Raw genomic sequence first — 20,869 nt, 5'->3', positions numbered from 1 at the left:
TTGGTCATTTCAATTTGAATAAGATCACATATATAATTATGTGTTACATTCAGTGTTTAAACATAATTCGTATCTATTTAAAATATGTATGTACCGTTTTACATATGCTTCGATTTCAATTGGCGATTTGGTAGTAGATGTTACCTTGAATATGAGTACAGTAACAGTAATAAATATTACAACAATTTGCTTCAGAATACTGGGTTGGCTGCTATTTTCTGGTACCAATCAATAAAATAAGTGACATGTCAAATGGAAGATACAATATACATGTATACTACATATCTTTCCTTTGTGATTGTGAAAAAAATATTTTGGTTACATATACAAATTAGTCGTTCTAATTTTATAATTTCATTGTGATCAGATGTACCACTGTGCATGTTTATGAATATGTATAAATGTGTTACTTTGGCTGTTTTTGCAGTTTTACTAAGCATTGTATGTATTGTGTATTTGCAGGATGATGAAGAGTCTGTGTGGGATGATAAGGATGGCAACGATGTTGTGCCAGACATCAACCAGGACTCTTCATATTCACCCACAAATCTTAAGTAGAGCATACACCATCTGTTTGCGGTTGTGGACTGGTTCAAGCCTTGTTGTAATCAACTTGGTTATATTTCCCCTTTCTGTGTGGCAAAACTCAGGCTCAACTCAAGGCTCTGCGTCATATGTACCACATCAGAGGATTGTTGGCTGCTCAGTGTGAGTGCAACAGAAGCTTCATGGTTGTAAGCAAGTTGCCAAGTCTTTACTATGTGAGATTGTTAGTGTGTATATGTTAAGATACATTGAGACAGCTTCAAATGTACACTTCATGTATATGTATATGGGCCCATGACCTTTCATACAATAAACATTTGAATTTGAATTTGAAATCTGTTTTATAAATACCACAGCAAATATGTTCTGCCTGCACTAGTAGACCTCATTTCATCATATGCATAAAATGTTGTAGGGTTTTGACATATTTGTATTTGCATATTCATACAGAATTTGTTTTCTCCAATGCTGAAAATTCCCTTTTGATATGGGCATGCATGCATGCATACATACATACATACATACATGCATGCATGCATGCATGCAGACAGACAGACAGACAGACAGACAGACAGACAGACAGACAGACAGACAGACAGACAGACAGACAGACAGACAGACAGACAGACAGACAGACAGACACACATTGTTGAGTACTGTTGAAATGTGAGCTATTCACAATAATGAAACAGATGAATCATAACAGTGCATGTGTCACTGTGTTTGTTGTTTTTCGGGTACAATGTAATAAATTGTACATTCACAAGTTATGCAGAATGGTAGTGAGTGAGTTGCATAGTCACATCGGTAGCCATATCGTGACTATGAAAGTCGTAACTCTAAATTTGCAAATGTGTACATGAAATAAAAACAAACTTATATACTTACCTGTCTTCGAAGGACAGTAAAATAACTAATCTATCACAAATGTACACTAAAAACTGGCATGTAACCATAAACACTTTACCGGTACAGTATAAAAATGAGCTATAGATTGCCAACACCTGAAGGTTGATCAACATACTAGGGACTACGGCACGAACAGTACTTTTGCTTCCTGCATTGACCCTAACTGGATTCTGTAAACAGAAATTATCTTGCAAATGTAACAATAAGTAAATATAGTCCCCCAATGGAACAGCACAAAGCTAATTATAAGTTTGCCATTTCATCTAAGCTGAAACCAACAGAAACCTAGCGGAAACCTACATTACCCAGTATCCAATAGGTTTCCGCAATAGCGGAAACAAAGTCATTTCTCTTTGAATGTTTCAGCGAACTGAAACTAAATGGAAACGCATAATGATAGTTTCAGTTGTAGAAACTTGACGGAAACCTAGATTTGTTAGTTTCAGTTTTGTAAACTATGCGGAAACTCGCATTGTCTGTTTCCGGATACTGAAACCTAGCGGAAACCTACATTACCCAGTATCCGTTAGGTTTCCGCAAAAACGGAAACTAAGTTATTTTTGCTGTGTATGTAGTCTTTCTTTCTGGGGGTAAGAAAACGACATCGTATCGCTTCCCGTGAACGAAGACGATTTTGTCAGTAAAGAAGTCAAATTTTCAATTAAACATTATTAGACAGTTTTAGTTATCTTTTTAGTTCTAATTTGTTTTTGCTAGGCATTGTATTATCTGTAGGGATTAGGATTAGCGTGTGAATTTGCCTCGTATACACCGTCGGAAATGGCAATCAGCTGTGCACACTTTTCCCGTGATCTACCGGTGATTTAGTTAAAATTTATCCAATATTACCACGCGATGAATTCTAATGGAGTGATCGAAAAAAATCTAGTATCTGAAATTATTGTGTTTCCATAAGAAATATATTGTTTCGTTTTAATTGTAGGCTTTGCTCTATAAATGTAAAATATCTATAATCATAACTGAGGTTATGCGAGAGCACGCACTATGGTGTTTTGCTGGATAGGCTTTATGCAAGGAACAATTTGACCTGTCACCGATGAGGTTTCGCGCGATCTCGCTTATTCCACCGCGAAAACACTTCGTTGACATGTGATAGTCCAACTGCAAGAAATATTACTTTTACCGAAAACAAATATGTATACGTATCCATTTCCTGCCAAATACACTTCAATTCGAGGCGTGGGTAGATGTAAAATGATAGTGATTGTTGTGACTAATGCGGACCGAAGTTAAAATTTCAGGGAAACACAGGATATAACTGCAGTTGATATAAACATTCTTTTTTTACCTTTTGAGTAAAATTAATAAACTGGATTGCAAAGTCCAGATATGAAAAACGTTTTTTAACGAGATAAAGTAACAACATCATTAACTTTCGTCATCAAATATGGATTTGTTGAAACTATTTCTAATGACTGATCACAATGAAAAGATGAGCGAAGGTTGATGGAGTCTGAATACCATCTAACCACAGCCCTTTTTGAGCCAGTCGGGACTATTCCGGTTCTCCTATCATACACTGAGGCATACCAGACGACTCCTGAATAAACTGGGGGCTCCGACACGGATATTTGCCTGATTTCTGGTCTAAATACCATTTATACACAGCCCATTTTGAGCCAGTCGGGACTATCCTCGTTCTCTTATCATATACTGAGGCATACCAGACAACTCCTGAATAAACTGGGGCTCCGACATGGATATTTGCCTGATTTCTGGTCTAAATACCACCAAACCAAAGCCCATTTTGAGCGGGTCGGTGCTATTCTCGTTCTCTTATCATACACTGAGGCATACCAGACAACTCCTGAATAAACTGGGGCTCCGACACGGATATTTGCCTGATTTCTGGTCTAAATACCACCTAACCACAGCCCATTTTGAGCCAGTCGGGACTATTCCCGTATTCTTATCATACACTGAGGCATACCAGACAACTCCTGAATAAACTGGGGCTCCGACATTGATATTTGCCAAATGTCTGGTCTGAATACCATTTAAACACAGCCCATTGTGAGCCAGTCGGGAGTATTCCGGTTCTCCTATCATACACTTAGGCATACAAGACAAGTCCTGAATAAACTGGGGCTCCGACATTGATATTTGCCAAATGTCTGGTCTGAATACCATCTAAACACAGCCCATTGTGAGCCAGTCGGGACTATTCTAATTCTCTTATCATACATAGGCATACAAGACAAGTCCTGAATAAACTGGGGCTCCGACACGGATATTTGCCTGATGTCTGGTCTAAATACCACCTAACCACAGCCCATTTTGAGCCAGTCGGGACTATTCTCGTTCTCTTATCATACACTGAGGCATACCAGACGACTCCTGAATAAACTAGGGCTCCGACACTGATATTTGCCAAATGTCTGGTCTGAATACTATTTAAACACAGCCCATTGTGAGCCAGTCGGGAGTATTCCGGTTCTCCTATCCTACCAGGAGGCATACTAGACGACTCCTGAATAAACTGGGGCTCCGACACTGATATTTGCCTGATGGCTGGTCTAAATACCACCAAACTACAGCCCATTTTGAGCCATTCAGGACTATTCCCGTATTCTTATCATACACTGAGGCATACCAGACGACTCCTGAATAAACTGGGGCTCCGACACGGGTATATGTATGCCTAAATGTCTGGTCTGAATACCATTTAAACACAGCCCATTTTGAGCCAGTCGGGACTATTCTCGTTCTCTTGTCATACACTGAGGCATACCAGACGACTCCTGAATAAACTGGGGCTCCGACACTGATATTTGCCTAATTTCTGGTCTGAATACCATTTAAACACAGCCCATTTTGAGCCAGTCGGGACTATTCTCGTTCTCTTATCATACACTGAGGCATACCAGACGACTCCTGAATAAACTGGGGCTCCGACACTGATATTTGCCTAATTTCTGGTCTGAATACCATCTAAACACAGCCCATTGTGAGCCAGTCGGGACTATTCTAATTCTCTTATCATACATAGGCATACAAGACAAGTCCTGAATAAACTGGGGCTCCGACACGGATATTTGCCTGATGTCTGGTCTAAATACCACCTAACCACAGCCCATTTTGAGCCAGTCGGGACTATTCTCGTTCTCTTATCATACACTGAGGCATACCAGACGACTCCTGAATAAACTAGGGCTCCGACACTGATATTTGCCAAATGTCTGGTCTGAATACCATTTAAACACAGCCCATTGTGAGCCAGTCGGGAGTATTCCGGTTCTCCTATCCTACCAGGAGGCATACTAGACGACTCCTGAATAAACTGGGGCTCCGACACTGATATTTGCCTGATGGCTGGTCTAAATACCACCAAACTACAGCCCATTTTGAGCCATTCAGGACTATTCCCGTATTCTTATCATACACTGAGGCATACCAGACGACTCCTGAATAAACTGGGGCTCCGACACGGGTATGTGCCTTATGTATGGTCTGAAAACCATTTAAACACAGCCCATTTTGAGCCAGTCGGGACTATTCTCGTTCTCTTGTCATACACTGAGGCATACCAGACGACTCCTGAATAAACTGGGGCTCCGACACTGATATTTGCCTAATTTCTGGTCTGAATACCATTTAAACACAGCCCATTTTGAGCCAGTCGGGACTATTCTCGTTCTCTTGTCATACACTGAGGCATACCAGACGACTCCTGAATAAACTAGGGCTCCGACACTGATATTTGCCAAATGTCTGGTCTGAATACCATTTAAACACAGCCCATTGTGAGCCAGTCGGGAGTATTCCGGTTCTCCTATCATACCAGGAGGCATACTAGACGACTCCTGAATAAACTGGGGCTCCGACACTGATATTTGCCTGATGGCTGGTCTAAATACCACCAAACTACAGCCCATTTTGAGCCATTCAGGACTATTCCCGTATTCTTATCATACACTGAGGCATACCAGACGACTCCTGAATAAACTGGGGCTCCGACACGGGTATGTGCCTGATGGCTGGTCTGAATACCATTTAAACACAGCCCATTTTGAGCCAGTCGGGACTATTCTCGTTCTCTTGTCATACACTGAGGCATACCAGACGACTCCTGAATAAACTGGGGCTCCGACACTGATATTTGCCTAATTTCTGGTCTGAATACCATTTAAACACAGCCCATTTTGAGCCAGTCGGGACTATTCTCGTTCTCTTATCATACACTGAGGCATACCAGACGACTCCTGAATAAACTAGGGCTCCGACACTGATATTTGCCAAATGTCTGGTCTGAATACCATTTAAACACAGCCCATTGTGAGCCAGTCGGGAGTATTCCGGTTCTCCTATCCTACCAGGAGGCATACTAGACGACTCCTGAATAAACTGGGGCTCCGACACTGATATTTGCCTGATGGCTGGTCTAAATACCACCAAACTACAGCCCATTTTGAGCCATTCAGGACTATTCCCGTATTCTTATCATACACTGAGGCATACCAGACGACTCCTGAATAAACTGGGGCTCCGACACGGGTATGTGCCTTATGTATGGTCTGAAAACCATTTAAACACAGCCCATTTTGAGCCAGTCGGGACTATTCTCGTTCTCTTGTCATACACTGAGGCATACCAGACGACTCCTGAATAAACTGGGGCTCCGACACTGATATTTGCCTAATTTCTGGTCTGAATACCATTTAAACACAGCCCATTTTGAGCCAGTCGGGACTATTCTCGTTCTCTTGTCATACACTGAGGCATACCAGACGACTCCTGAATAAACTGGGGCTCCGACACTGATATTTGCCTAATTTCTGGTCTGAATACCATTTAAACACAGCCCATTTTGAGCCAGTCGGCACTATTCTCGTTCTCTTATCATACATTGAGGCATACCAGACAACCCCTGAATAAACTGGGGCTCCGACACGGATATTTGCCTAATTTCTGGTCTGAATACCATTTAAACACAGCCCATTTTGAGCCAGTCAGGACTATTCTCGTTTTCTTATCATACACTGAGCCATACCGGACGACTCCTGAATAAACTTGGGCTCTTACACTGATATTTGCCTGATGTCTGGTCTGAATACCATCTAAACACAGCCCATCACCGCGCTAGATCCGCAAGTGCTACCACCCCACCCCCCTATTTTTTCCAAATCAGCTTCGGAGACTCCACCATGGAAAATGGAGCCACATTCCACCCCAGTGCGAACCAATGATAGGAACAAGAAAAATTGTAAGTTTAATAATTACTATTTATTAAACCAAAGAGCTTTGACATTCTTATTTGCATAACTTTGCACAACTTTGTAATTGTGGCATTTACACTTCTCTGAACCAGACCTTGACTAACATTTGTCAGGTTAAATTGCTGACTATGTTGTTCTGTGATAAGGTGTTTCACTCTGAGAGGGTGGGTTCAAATCACACAAGGGATTCACTCCACCCTCTACCAGCAAAGTACTAGTATCTGGTATACTGGGAAAGTGAATTCCTTAATGTAACATCCCTTAGAAGTGATCTGAATATTTTTTAAGTTAATCTTATTCTTAAAATGTGTGCCATCTCGTCCTTGTCCTTTGCTGCTGTATTTTCTACTTGTTCATCATTTTTGTTCTCAGCTGAACATAAGAGCATTCATGCTTGGAAATCTGTAGAAATGCCTGAATGGTCTCCGTTTCTGAAATATAACAAAGTTTTCAGAATTATGTTAAAACATCAAGGTACAGTGAGTATCATCACTCAGCTTTTAGTCCTATAGTCTTTACCCAACTCCCCAACTTAAGGTTTTATTAGGACAAGTAAACATTTGCCATTTTAAGATTTAGCTAATTTGTTATCATTATGAGGACTTGTGGCCTAAATATACTATTCACACTTTGCTATGGATTAAATCATTGATTCAACAGAAAACTATGATGTCGGGTCTAATTTGGTTTAAATATCTAAGCTTATTGTAAGTCTGGATCCTAGGTTTCAGTATGTCATTGCATCTTGCGGATCCCATACCTGCTATTGACAGGTGTTGTGTATTTGTAAATGACTCGTTCCATGATTTGCAAAATGGTTGATTGGTGCCATTAAACCATTTTTATGGTTACTCATGTACCAAGTGCATAAGGTTAGATTAAAGTAGCTGTTTGCCTAAAGAAGGGTTACTATATTATTATTTATCCAGTTTTAAATGTATACAATTTCAAATTATAAATCTATGTGTAAGTAAAGTTGGGAAATTTTGTGAACCTTAGCAAAGTGTGAGTAGTATATGTTAGTTTCTAATCACTGCAATATACAATATAACAACATATAGTCCTTAAATTAAGTTTGCTATAATGTAGAATAGAAATAGTTCTATAAAGATGGAGCCTTGAGTATTCAGGAAACTTTAATCTCGTAACATGGCTGAAAATTGAATGGGAGTGACTGCCACTGTCTATGAGAGAAATGAGGGTCAACACTAGTAGTGAGTGAGATTAGTTTTATCCCGCTTTTAGCTATGACAAGCGAACGCTTAAACCACTAGGCTACCCCACCGCCCGTCAACCCTAGTAGTAGTAAGCGCTTCATTAAGTAGATACAGACTGAATACCACTGAGAAAGGGAAAGGTAGGAGGATGTCCAGATAGATACTGGTTAACTGTATTGCTTAGTGTTTATCAAACAAGTGAAATGATGATGAAACAAAACATTGACGTAATTAATATGCAGCAACATGCACATGTTTTGGTATACTCAGAGAAATAATTGCAGCAATGATAAAATAGTCAAAGCAACAAGAAAGTAATTGAACAAAAGAGACATTTTGATTGACAAAAATGGCAGCATTAGGTTTTTGTAAAACAAAGGTTTCGAACTGGAAATATGTAATAAAAAAAAGAACATATCTGATTCGCTAACTTTTAAACCAAACTTCATAAAATTCTGCATACAATTGGCTCAGGGATTTTTCTCCACATCTCCTACATGTCATGCATGATGCAATTGGAACCAGTTGATGACATATGTCAGCAGTATGTCAGCCAAGTTCTAGCAGTGCTGAAGGATAAGTTAGTTATCTAGTTAGAAAAAAAGACATGGTATGTTTTCAGATTTGAGAGTTTTGTTGTGTCTTTGATAAACAGAAATTACATTTAGAACACACAAGTTAAGCTTGAGGTTTGAAATGTAAACAATTTTGGCATTGACTACTCAATGAAACCTACAAATCTAGAAAAACATACAGTATGTACTGACACTGTAGAATACAAACATGATCTGTCATTTTTGTAATTTCTAACTATCTAGGTGACACATATCATTTGAAGTGTTGAATCATAACTGACATCAGTCAATTCAGACTGCAAGGAAGAAATCTTAACCCTTTAGTATGTATGATTTAATACTACAGCGCAGTGCACAATACTACAGCTCAGTGCACAGTGTGACAATCAAACTCAACTTATCCACATGATATAACTAGATTACAAACTGATTAGTGAAAAAGCCTCTTTAGGGATACAAAGTTTGATTATATTTGACTGTAGACAAGTGAACTACAGAGAGTTTGGTATATACACTATATATGATGTGTAACCCAAAGGTGTACTGATAATACATATGATGTGTTGCCCTAAGGTCTACTGGTGATATATAAGATGTGTTGCCCTAAGGTCTACTGGTAATATATATAATGTGTTGCCCTAAGGTCTACTGGTAATATATATAATGTCTTGCCCTAAGGTCTACTGGTAATATATATAATGTGTTGCCCTAAGGTCTACTGGTGATATATAAGATGTGTTGCCCTAAGGTCTACTGGTAATATATATGATGTGTTGCCCTAAGGTCTACTGGTAATATGTATAATGTCTTGCCCTAAGGTCTACTGGTAATATATATAATGTGTTGCCCTAAGGTCTACTGGTAATATATATGATGTGTTGCCCTAAGGTCTACTGGTGATATAAAAGATGTATTGCCCTAAGGTCTACTGGTGATATATAAGATGTCTTGCCCAAAGGTCTGCTGATAACAGATATGATGTGTTACTAAAAGGTCTTCTGATAAGGTCTGATGTTAATATGTATGTGTTGCCCAATGGTCTGTAAAAATAACAGATAGGATGTGTTGCCCTAAGGTATGTAAAAATAACAGATAGGATGTGTTGCCCAATGGGCTGTGATTATAGCAGATAGGATGTGTTGCCCAATTGGTTGTGATTATAACAGATAGGATGTTACCCAACATTCTGTTGATAATGATATACATATCTTGCCCAAGAGTCGGCTGAATATTAATACATATATATATGATAAGTTGCCGATGGTCATCACAATACATCTTATTCATCATCAACACAGACCTTTAGACAACACATCCTAGTTGCATACAATGGAATTTAGCTTGATTGATTTACTAATGACCTGCCAGTAATATCATAAAGCGATCGAGCTAAACACATTCTTGACTTTGTATCATGATAAGAAATGTTATGAGTGTTCACTTATCTTGATATCTAGAAAGAAACTACTAAAAACTGGTAGTACCTTTTCACTTCAAGTCATCTGCTGATGAACAGTATATCCACCTTTACATTTTAGTACCTTCTCACAGATACTACATCTGAATCCTGAAAAGATAAACAAAGAAAATGTATCTGCTGACATGGAATACAGGTGTCTTCAGTTCTCATTTGCTGAATTTCCTGTGTATGAAGGACACCAAAACATTAATGCAAATGTATTAACAATTACATGAATCATTTGATAACAACCCATTTAAACACCTGATACAATTATGTAAAACAAATTTAATTGAGAACCCACCCATCCCCACCCCCACCCACCCCTGTGATATGAACAGAATGGTGTCAGAACTTTCATACACCTGATTATCCGATGGAAGATTGAATTATTGACTACAGAAAACAACAAAATGTAGGCAATATGTTAATTTGTATACATTGTATTGAGAAATGCCAATATTTTCTCTTCATGGGTATGGTCTGAATTGTGTGCACTACGAAACACGACACCCATCAGCTCTCTATGAAACTGTGGTAAGATATGAGTAGATAGTAACCTAAAAGTGAAAATGATATCTCTATAAAAGACATGATTATTGCAGGGATTAATTTTTGAATTGCAAATGTTTGGACATCAATCAAGTGCAAAAGTCAATAGAAAAGCTTAAAAATGTTGAAAATTACCCTATTGATATGTGAAAAGAGCAAATTCTGCCAGTTTTCAAAATTTCTACATTTTCTGTAAAGTTTTCCATGATCAGAACCACAATACTTGTCTGGAACTGCTTGTTATGAGAGTATATACAGTTTTTCTTTAAATTTTTCATATATGTCATCAAAGACAGACTATCTGTATATAAGGCTATTCCATGTCTATCAATTAATCTCTTATTGGCCATTTTCAATTTCTTGTTACATTTATAAATAGTGAGTGAGTGAGTTAATATTTAACGTCACATCAGCAATATTTCAGCCATATCGTGACGAGAACATTTTACATTGTAATTGAATATGTATATATTATAAAACCTGTCATCGAAGGACAGTAAAGCAACTAGAGTATCACAGATATATATATGTAAAACTAGTAATTGAATCTAAAACATTTTAACCATAGGGGACAACACAATCTAAAAATGGGCTATAGATCGCTAACAACTGAAGGTAGATCACCATACTAGGGACCATGGGGACTTACAGTACATTTGCTTCCTGCATGGGCCCTAGCTGGATTTATATCATCCCCTCAGCCGTTAGCAATTAAGACATATCTAGCCATACATTAAAATTACAAATATTCTACGATTAAAAAACGGAAAGTTGAAATTTACTTTGAATGTTTTGGGACTTTATAAATAGTAAAAGATCATGTATTGAGATAATACCTAAAACATGTATTGCTGCACTCGGCACTGATGGGCACACTACCATTCAAGGTAACTGTACTAATACTGAGAAGGCTTAAACAATTTGCAAAGATTCATGAGGCATTACTTCATTGGGTATTGCAAGTTTGTGGTGCTGAATTCTAAAGGTAGGCCAGAACATTGTTAAGGTTAGGAATGACATGATACATCCATACTTTTTCTAAGATGGTACAATCATTGATACATTCAAAACTGTATCGATATTTAGTTTTGAAAGAATCGATTTAAATACGTTTTAATATGTATCGTTTACATTTTGCAATTGTATCATGTTTTTTTATGTTATGAGAGTTATAAATGATTATTTTTCATGCACAAAGATGGGAAATTAGAACCTTTTAATCTCTGAGAATAGAAAATGTTGATCTTTTCAAGGACTATTATAAAATATAAAATATTTAATGTTCAAAATGTAACTAAATTTACACAATAATGCAGCGAAAATAGGTATCATGATACATAGCGAATCATGTCATGAGTATTGTGATACGTATCGATTCATGAAAATTATGTATCGCGACATCCCTAGTTAAGGTAGAAATAAAGTTAACAAAGTTGTAAAAATGGTATTCACAATTTAAACCTACTAACATGAAGGTATTGATCTCTGGATCACATAACCTACCCCTTCCTCACTTTGGAATGCCTCAGAGACTCCCCCTCTGATTCTGCAATTTGAAGATCACATTTCTCCTCTGCCAAGCTCAACGTCTCTTGATCCCGTTCATAATTGTCTGCATTATGTAACATTAAAATGTTAACAATATTATTCTAAAAATGATCATGAACTTAAATTCAAAACTGAGCTTAAGAAATAATATTTTTTCTTCTGAACTGATAAAGTAGTTAAAATTCTACACGATTTAGTTATCACCCTAACACCATACCTAAATTATGAATTTACAATGTTTCATATTCAGAATCTGTTGTAAAATAGAATTAACTTACCAGGCATAAACTGGATTGGATAGGATTTCCATGTCTAACAGGACCATTTGGGACTAGCCCTTCTGAGTCTCTGAATATATATAATTTTGATAGAATCAAATAATTCCTTTTAAACTGAAAAGGAGCTCCAGTGAGATGGGAGATTCCTGAACCTAAGTAAATCTAGACTTGCTTAAATAAGGTCTTTATCACTGCAGAAAAGCATAGACGGAAGTAAAAATCATGCAGTTCAGGAACTATGAGACAGGCTAGACCTTTTCTGACTTTTTACAGTCTATGTCAACTTTGAACTAGAGTTGAAGGGTGACCAAAGGAAAAAAACTTGTGCCATCAAGTCAATTTGAATGGAATTTAAGAATACCCATAATATCATAGTTTCAGTTTACTCACACAATATACAAAGTTATTTCTTTATTCATGGGTTGCCTCTAAATCATGTTCAGGATTTTTTTAGTCATCCATGCATAAATGTCAAAACTCACCAGTAATACAAAATGTTGATTTCTTTCAGGGTTTTTTTTAAAATTTTTGTTCAAAGTTACTATTCATAATAACAATCATCGATTCTATGATTCAGGAAGAGGCTTTAATTCTTACTGTTTGTATTGAAAGAAATGTTAAACTTCACCTCCATTTTTAAAAAAAGAAATAGTTTGTTTAAGAAACCCCCGCTTTGAACAAACTTACCCTTTTATGCAATTTGACCGCTAAGGGAACTTAAAAACCATAAAAGACTAATAACATATCCCTGCATAGAAACAGATGGTCTATTGACCTACCAATAAGTTATAACATGTCTCAATATGTTTAGTGAGATTCATCCTTGATTTTTCAGTTAATCTTATACTGTCCACTGGTGTTTACCCTCTTTCCTATGTTACACAATGTACAGGATTTAGACTTTGAAATGAGGAAATGTGCCTGCATTAAACATACAAACATAGCTGCCATGGAATTATGAAAGCTCAAAAAGGGATTCTGACTGTATTCATGCACAATATTGAATTAACAGATTCAAGTGCATCAGTGAAGTGGAAAATCTCTAGCATTTGAAACTATATCAAGTTTGGACCAAGTGCAGAAAAATACAACGTAACCAACATTTATGGTTGTCAGTTGAGTCACCTGTGAGTAGGAGGATGTATTGGTCATAATTATGCTGGCTGAGTGGCAGTGGCATGTGAACAGACATGGTTATAGTCCTGGGCCAAATGCAAGAAAGGTTTTTATCTTTTAGGATCTCTCAGCATCAGTTATTGTGTTATCTGATAATTAGAAATTCTTGTCATAACCAGCCACAAAATGTATTAGGTTACTAAATACAAACAAGGTTTGATCCAGACAGCCTTTTCTTGTAGGTAATAAGGTGGTAGGCTACAATCTTTGTACTCATATGGAGATAATTGTTATTATTAGCATGAAAATGGTGCAAAATATACATTTCATCACTATACACTGATATTTTCACTCTGATAGACCAGTGGAGGAGATACACTGCACATAAACACCCAAAGGGACAGGGTTGAAAGCAGGAGTACAAAAAGCTATATTTGAAAGTTAGAAACTCTTGATATAAATAATGTAACTGAAACATATTATGGTCAAGAGAGCAAATGCATATTTCCTTTGCATGAACAATTTAGGAAATGTGTAGCTGATATAAAAATGTGTAGTTCAGCTATCAGAGGAAACAGCAAAGAGCAACAATGGAGAGTGACATTATGTTGAAAATAAAACTATTTTATTTGATATTAAAACTGACAGCTTAACCTACTTAGGCTTGATTTGCAGGTAAAGGGACATAACTCTTGGGAACTTAATTTCCCCAGCCTTCACCTCTGGTCCAAGGGAGATAACCCTCTTTATTAAGGTGCTAAGGGCCTTGTTTATGTTTGTTAATGAGCTAAGGGGCATGACAGTTTCAAGGTCACCTTGGAACCATAGCAGACGAAAATAATATGCAGTGAGAATTTGCAGTAAAAAGAAATGGAAGACACAGATTCCTTCTGTATCAGTGAGTGGGGTTCTTTATCAGGACTGAGTAGCATTACTCTGGACATTCTTTCCAAGGAAGAAATTGTGTCAAAGCAGTGTTTATTGAGATTATCAACAGATGATGTGCTTGAACTGAAACTGCCTCTTGGGCAACGTAATGCTCTTTTGGAAGCTGTGAAATTGCTGCGGCAACCTTCAACCACTACATTTCAGCAAGAATGTGGAACTAATATTGACAGCAGTGCTGGAGTAACAACTAGGGATTTGTCTAAGATGGTTGAACTCAATGACTTACTAAAGGGAATGTCTGACCTCCATTTAAAAGACTATCTGAACTTCAATAAATGTGAAGAAGAGATCTGTGCCAAGGACAAATCACGGAAAGGTGAGAAACCCCATTTGATACCAGACTTTATCACTAAACCAAAATCATCTGTATCCAGTGATGAAACTCCCATTTTTAGTGAGGGTGACAATAAGCTGTTCATGAGAAGTAACTCTAAGCCAACGCCAGAACAAGTCTCCTTATCTCAGTGGATTTCTGCTAATGCTAGGATATTACGCAAGCTAGTCGATGAGGGTAAAACTGACATGACTGGAGTAAAATCTTACCTGGATTACACTGCTCAGATTGGCGACTTTGCGCAGACCTACACCACACAGTCAATAATGTTACTTGATGACAAACATAGAAGGCGACTATCAGATGAAGGTAGCACAAGTTGGAATTGTGTAAATTTCCATGACATGTTCTACTACCTAGAAAAGAAATCTACTGCACCAAGCACAAGAAAGCCTCCCACAAGTTCAGCTCCTCATCATAGGAACAGACAAGTAGATCAGTTTGGGAAACTGATATGCATTAACTTCCAACACCCTTCTGGTTGTAAGTTTCCAAACTGTAAATACAGTCACACATGCCTTGTACCAGGATGCAATGAGAAACACCCACAGTTCGAACATCGCAAGGACAAGGAGGTGCCTCCTCGTTTTCGTCCCTCCATGTATTGATAGCCCCCTGGGTAAATGCTTGCCAACTTGGCAAGCTGAACTGAAGAATGACAAAGACTCACAATTCATCCTTGATGGTGTTGTTAATGGTTTTCGGATTATTTCTCAGGATGCAGAACTTAAGCCTGTTAGGTGTAAAAACTATAAATCAGCTACAGATGAACATTCAAAAGCATTAGTTGAGAAACAGATTATTCAGGAAATTGAATGTGGAAACTATCTTCCATGTAAAAAACCTGTGACTATTATCAGTAGTTTAGGAGCCATTCCCAAAAGTGATGGCAAGGTAAGACTGATCCATGACTGTAGCAGACCAGTTGGTTACAGCCTTAACTCACATGCTACTACTACCAGCTTTACATATGAGACTATAGATAATGCCTTGAAACTGCTACCCCCCGGAGGATATATGGCCAAAGTTGACTTAAAACATGCCTACCGCAGTGTACCCATACATCCGGATTGCTATGCAGCTACTGGGTTATCATGGACTTTTTCAGGTGGAATAATACCTAACTATTTTGTGGACACAAAACTTCCCTTCGGTGCCTCGATGAGCCCACAGGTTTTCAATCGTCTTTCTACAGCTATATCGAGGATGATGAAACGTAGAGGGTTTGTGATAGTTGCCTACATGGATGATTTTTTGATCATTGGTAAATCAGAAGCAGAGTGTCAAAACGGTTATGATACCCTACTTAACCTGCTAGTTAATCTTGGATTTACAATTAACTATGAAAAAGTGGAAGCACCGTGTCAGAAGCTGGTATTTCTGGGAATTGAAATAGACAGTGTGGCAAAAACATTCTCATTACCTCATGATAAACTAGATTCGTTGAAAGTTCTTCTGAGGTCCTGGTCCAGTAAGAAGAAAGCAACAAAACGTGAACTTCAAGTGCTTGTGGGAAAACTTAACTGGGCATCTCGTGTTGTGTATGGTGGACGTACTTTTCTTCGTCGTCTAATCGATATCATGAACTCTTTAAAGCGCAGCTCACATCATGTGCGACTGTCACAGTCCTCTAGAAAAGATATTCAATGGTGGATAACCTTTTGCAAAACCTTCAATGGTACCTGCAGCTTCCTAGATGCTATTCCGGTGCCCGTGCATGATTTCTCCACTGATGCTTGTTCTACTGGTGGCGCAGCATATTACAAGAATGACTGGTTCTACTGCAGCTGGGAATCTGATTTTCCCAATATGTCGAATGAACACATCAACTTGAAAGAACTATTTGTTGTATATATTTCAGCTAAGCTGGTGCAAGAGATGGCGCAATAAACGCATTGTTGTTTACACTGACAATGTCACTGCAAAAGCATGCATCAATAAGGGAACTTGCAGTAATCCTCTTGCAATGTCGTGGCTTCGTGACTTGTTTTGGCTGTCGGCGGTGCATAATTTCCGTCTATCAGCTAGACATATCCCTGGTGTCCTTAACTTCGCAGGCGACTCGTTGAGCCGACTACATGATCCTAGTCATCTAAGCAAAGCAGTGCCTTACCTTCAGGCATTACCTCATGACTGTGGTTCATGTAATTCCTTGACCATGCTGATGATCTGGGACCAACATATGACTGATAGGGCATTTACTTTTTTGCAGGCCCAGTGGGAGAACAATGGACACTGCTTAGATCTGAATTGTTGCAGCTAAAAAGTCATTGTTATGCGGATTCAACTAAAAGGACGTACTCATCAATGAGGTCAGCATACCTGCGCGTTTTTGCCTCTACTTTGGATTGAGACCTGTGCCAGCGGATACACTAACCATCCTACTGTATGTAGTGTTTCTCGGGCGGACACTGAAAGCAACCAGTATCCCCAATTATGTGAATGTTGTGCGCCTTATGCATGTGGAAGTTGGACTCCCAAACCCGACAGATAACTGGGAGTATAAACTCCTACTCAGGGTGTCAACCGGTTGAAAGGTGTACCACCCAAACAGAAGTTGCCTATCACTGTTCACATCTTGCAGGAAATTCGTAACAGGATCAATACATCTATTGCCTTCTATAAGGCATTCTGGGCAGCCTGTGTTATTGCCTTCTTCGGCTTTCTCCGTAAATCTACATTGTTGCCCCGGAAAGAGAGCGATACCCCCTCTCATTGTCTCCTCATGTGTGATGCTAGCTTGTCTGATGACAAAAAATCTGCAACCATAGTGATCAGACACACCAAGACAATTCAGTTTGGACAAAGAGTACTCAGGTTGCCCCTCCACTGGATTCCGGGCTCACCCCTGTGTCCAGTGAAAGCTCTAGACAACTTACTCCAGCTGTTTCCACCGTCCATCTCACAACAAGGTATTCCACTTTTTTCCTACTTGGACAATCATAGAAACATTAAGTGCCTGACTTACAATACCTTTGTGAGCACCCTCAAGAAAATCTTGACTGTATGTGGATACAAGGCAGATGACTTTAGCGGACATTCCTTCCGACGAGGAGGTTGCACATTTGCCTTTAAAGCTGGACTGTCAGCACCGTTCATTAAACTGAGAGGTGACTGGAGATCCAATGCATATGAACGTTACATCACTTTAGATGATGAGTTACATGAGAGAGTGTCGCAAGTGCTCAGTTTGTATGTACTTTCTAGTTAACTGATCTTTGGGGGTTTGGAGGAAATTGCAGTGTTCGTACTGATTAATTACATGTTTGGATTTGTTAATGTTGTCAAGTTAAAATAAACTTGACCCTTTTCCCCCCCAAAGATCAGTTGTTGTGTTATCATTAGTATTGTTACACGTTTTGATAAACTATGGAAGGTTTAAGTTGAAAATAAAACTATTTTATTTGATATTAAAACTGACAGCTTAACCTACTTAGGCTTGATTTGCAGGTAAAGGGACATAACTCTTGGGAACTTAATTTCCCCAGCCTTCACCTCTGGTCCAAGGGAGATAACCCTTTTTATTAAGGTACTAAGGGCCTTGTTTATGTTTGTTAATGAGCTAAGGGGCATGACAGTTTCAAGGTCACCTTGGAACCATAGCAGACGAAAATACCCGCCCTTGCCCACCCCTTTTTATGGTTTATGCTGTCTCCTGTATAATAAATTGCATGTTTGGGATTTGCAATGTTGCAATATTCATACCTATTCAGTGTATACCTATGTCTAGGTTGAAGTATCTCCTCATGGAGGAAATTGCAGTGTTCGTACTGATTAATTACATGTTTGGATTTGTTAATGTTGTCAAGTTAAAATAAACTTGACCCTTTTCCCCCCCAAAGATCAGTTGTTGTGTTATCATTAGTATTGTTACACGTTTTGATAAACTATGGAAGGTTTAAGAAACTATAACTACAAGTCTTCCTCAACACTGCAGTATCAGCTCATTATTTGAGCAACCCATGTCAATGAGTATTACCCCCATGGTCAGAATATGCAGTGTGGGTGATAAAACCGATTGTAATGTGTTATGCTATCTCTACATTTGGCCTATAAGTAATTTTACTGAATTCAAGTCTTACAGATTTGGTTAGTTCCTGAAATTAGTAATGGTTATTGACTGTTTTGGGTTTTTTATTTATCTATTAGTTGGTAGATATATATCTAAAATAAGAAAACAATATATCAGTGTGAAAAGTCAGTCTGAATATCAGGCGTCAGAATGAGAGTTGTTTTGGGTTTTTGCCGCACCGGAACTGCGTCTAAGTACAAGAATGTACACTGGCCTAAAAGTAAAAGGTCAATTTCACCCACTGAGTGAACATAAAATCATTCAGCTGTGATTAGCTCTTTCGAGTGTGGATCTACAGTAGTTGGCCATAAGTGAGTCATCAATAGTGAAATTCCCATAGACCTTCATGTTAATTAACTCTTGCAAGAATAATTTTCATAAATTTAGTTTCGGTGGAATTGCTTTCAGTACTTATATCTACCAGCTGGGAAATCATCTCAGCTACGTACATATAATTTCCTTTCAATTTTCCGATGATTATTAAGAAAACTGCAACTACTTAAACAACATATATTAGACATACCAATCAAGTTTAACATGTCTATGGGATAGATTAAAATTAAGTTGTATTTATGGTGCTTAATCAGGCGTCATTCGATAACTAATCAACGGAAAGATGAAAGAAAATTATGTATATGTAGCTGAAGATGATTTCCAAGATGTTTGCAAACTTCTACTCAATTTATTAAAATTATTCTTGAAACAGTTAATTAACATGTAAGTCTATGGAAATTTCACTAATGATGACTCACTTATGGCCAACCACTGTACTCTGTAGTCTGTCACAGTCCCCTGAACCACAATATTATTTTCCCTACAGCATAGCCCTTTCTGCAATGCTAAAGCCCTAAATGAAGCAAGTCTAGATTTCCTCAGGTTCTGGTTTCCCCGGGTCTCCTTTTCAATTTATAATGCGTTTGTTTGTTGATATAAAAAAAATTATATTCAGAGACTAAGCGATAGTCTAGGTGAGGATCAAGAAACAACATGAGATACCAGACCTCACAATCGCGATCAAGTTACTAGCAAACAGTTTCTTCCAGTTGCGAAATCTTGAAATAGATTGTGTCATGGGACAGGCATCGCCTTTGATACAATTGTACATGCTGCTGTTTTCAACAAAATACTCCGATTACGATACATACCCTGCATTTTCCATAGCTTTGTGCTGCCAAGTCACCTCGTGTAGTGCGCGAAAACTGTAGCAAACGGGATCCGATTTGACACAAAACGTGAACGGGCCTTCGTGTGAAACATGAATTCAATTTATTTACAGATTATTACATTGTTATTTTGATTGAAGAATCAAATGTTTAAGTATTTAAACGTGTTCTTGGTGGCATATTGGTCTTGTCTGTCAGGTCCCACAATATCTACAGACATTATTGAATTATTAGATAAGTGTTCATTTCGACGTAGCCGCTATTGAACTTTCACGTTTTTGACGCACAGGAGCATGAAGGCAAATCGCCGAAAGGTACTGCGAGCGAAACAGTGATGTTATGGCGAACACTTAACGATATGTATATTTGAAAAAACTGTACAAAACCTAATAGCATATATCTAGACAATAATTTCTCCATTGTTTATTACTGAACATATATCCAGGTGTTAGAGAATTTTACAGAAAACCCCGTGTCGCCGAAAGGTCGCAGACGTTATATACATGATATTTTTGTTTTTTCAATAACAGCACTAAAGTTTTATAAAAATACAAAAGAAGCACACCTGAAGGTCCTGAGACGACCGTCTATCCAACCATCCACTTTGGGATAGCTATGAAAGAAAATGAACATAGTAGTGACATGCCGATATTTAGGCGACAGAAATATATCCTTAGGGCGACAGCTGTCGCCTAAAGGTCGCCCAAAGGTCGACATTGTCTATATATAGAGGGAGAGATATGTATATGTGTGTGTGTGTATATATATATATATGGAACCAGCAACAGAGAGACCGTATGTAAAAACCAGCATTAGGGACACCATGTGTATATTCTGTTGTACAATAACTTTTTTAAGTTTAAGTTTTATTGTGCATTGCAACTCTATATCATCTTAAGAAACTGTATAAAACAG

The 20,869-nt window shown here is 38.1% G+C and overlaps 1 long non-coding RNA gene across 3 annotated transcripts; it reads right to left on the bottom strand.

The window, feature by feature from the left end:
* Window positions 1–6,991: 6,991 nt before the first annotated feature.
* LOC124268536 lies at window positions 6,992–20,654 on the bottom strand. 3 transcript variants are annotated; one of them, XR_006896305.1, is made up of 5 exons: window positions 19,937–20,107; window positions 12,322–12,391; window positions 11,999–12,107; window positions 9,969–10,051; window positions 6,992–7,123 (listed from the first exon to the last, which is right to left on the bottom strand). It is a non-coding gene; the product is annotated as an uncharacterized LOC124268536 (long non-coding RNA). The 3 variants fall into 3 exon arrangements; XR_006896303.1 differs by lacking the exons at window positions 12,322–12,391; window positions 19,937–20,107 and adding an exon at window positions 20,520–20,654; XR_006896304.1 differs by lacking the exon at window positions 12,322–12,391 and having other exon boundaries at window positions 19,937–20,104.
* Window positions 20,655–20,869: the final 215 nt, after the last annotated feature.

The sequence above is a fragment of the Haliotis rubra genome, unplaced genomic scaffold (assembly GCF_003918875.1).
Source record: "Haliotis rubra isolate DU_JTF1 unplaced genomic scaffold, ASM391887v1 Scf139, whole genome shotgun sequence".
NCBI lineage: Eukaryota > Metazoa > Mollusca > Gastropoda > Lepetellida > Haliotidae > Haliotis > Haliotis rubra.
This window is presented reverse-complemented; position numbering and strand designations above follow the sequence as displayed.